Consider the following 1,680-nt stretch of genomic DNA (forward strand, 5'->3'; position numbering starts at 1 on the left):
GAGCCCTTCCAGACTCTACTGTAAGGATCCAGAGAAAAACCCCCTCATGCTTCCAGCAGGGGAAGGGGGAAGAGGAGCCATTTTGGAACACACCTGAGTACTCTGTTGTTTTAACAAGTTCTGTCCTCAGAAGAAGCTGTTTCACCAGAGCCTAATGGACCAGGGGAAGGGAAATGGCCAACTGCAGCTCCTCCAGCCTTCATGCCTCAGCTAAGGGGTAAGGGAGCTGAGCAGCCCTGGTCAGTCACAGCCCACAGGCACAGATTTCCCAAAGGACCAAGACCTCATTATCTACACCCATGCATATCATAGTCCAACTGCAGAAAATCACAGCCAAAAAAAAAGAAAATTGGAAAGAAGCCAGAGGAAAAGATCTTACCTACAGAGGCCCAAGGAAAGAATTACATAGTTTCCCTTGGAGAACCTAGCAGACAAGAAAAGGATTGGAGTGAGCTCTTCCCATGCCTAGGCAGCCCACCTGTCTTCCCAAGAAGCACTGGAAACACAGAGCCGTTCCCAAGTCTTGGACCCTGGATACACTGACAGGTGTGTTTGCCCCTCGTCCATCTACTGGTTCCCCGTAAACTGAGAGAATGTCTCCCTCTCATCGTTTTCCTCAGGACCAGAATTAAGTATGTCCTCACAGGATATGAAGTAAAGATTTGTATCCAACATTTTATTGAGATTCATGGCAAGGTCCCAATTGATATAATCTACCTTGCTGGTCTTATGGCTGTCATTAGCGCTGACAACACTGGGGAGGATTTCCATCAGATCTCTGACACCAAGGGTCACTTGACTACTGATAAGATAACACTTGAGGAGGCCAACTGTAAGTAGTCAAAGTGAGACAGATCTTTGTGAGAACAAAAGGAATCCCTCATCTGGTGACCCATGATGTTCGTACCATCCGCTATCCCCACCCCCTCCTCAAGATGAATGACACCATTCAGACTGATTTGGACACTGAAAAGATTACTGCTTTCATCAAGTCTGACCCTGGTAATCTGTGTATGGTGACCAGAGGTGCTACCCTGGGAAGATTTGGTGTGATCCCCAACAGAGAGAGACACTGTGGTTCTTTTGATGTTGTTCACATGAAAGATGCCAATGGCAACCGCTTTGCCACCAGGCTCTCCAACGTTTTTGTCATTGGCAAAGGCAACAAACCATGGGTTTCTCTTGGCTCATTAAGCATCTGCCTTCTGCTCAGGTCATGAGCCCAGGGTCCTGGGAAGGAGCCCCGAGTCAGGCTCTCTGCTCAGCGGGAAGCCTGCTTCTGCCTCTCCCTCTCCCACTCCCCCTGCTTGTGTTCCCTCTCTCGCTGTCTCTCTCTCTCTGTCAAATCTTAAAAAACAAACAAACAAAAACCGTGTGTTTTTCTTTTCTGTGGAAAGGGTATCCGCCTTACCATTGCTGAAGAGAAACAAGAGACTGGCGGCCAAATAGAGCAGTGGGAAAAATGGTCTCCAGGTGACATGATTGGAAGTCTTTATTCTTAATTACAGATCATACAGCACGGGGGGGAAAAAAAGTCGGAGTGGTATAGTGCTGTATTTAAAGTGTTGAAAGGAAAAAACCCCTAACTTAGAATTCTGTACTAATCCTTCAATAGTCCAGGAACGATAACGAATTTCTCAAACAAAAATTGAGGGAATTTTTTTGCCAGTAGACATTCTT

The 1,680-nt window shown here is 46.7% G+C and overlaps 1 pseudogene; it reads left to right on the top strand.

The window, feature by feature from the left end:
* The first annotated feature begins 461 nt into the window (after positions 1–461).
* Positions 462–1,449, top strand: LOC101692587 (annotated as a pseudogene).
* The last annotated feature ends 231 nt before the right edge of the window (positions 1,450–1,680 follow it).

This window comes from Mustela putorius, unplaced genomic scaffold (assembly GCF_011764305.1).
Source record: "Mustela putorius furo isolate JIRA1106 unplaced genomic scaffold, ASM1176430v1.1 tig00003853_pilon_pilon_pilon, whole genome shotgun sequence".
Classification (NCBI taxonomy): domain Eukaryota; kingdom Metazoa; phylum Chordata; class Mammalia; order Carnivora; family Mustelidae; genus Mustela; species Mustela putorius.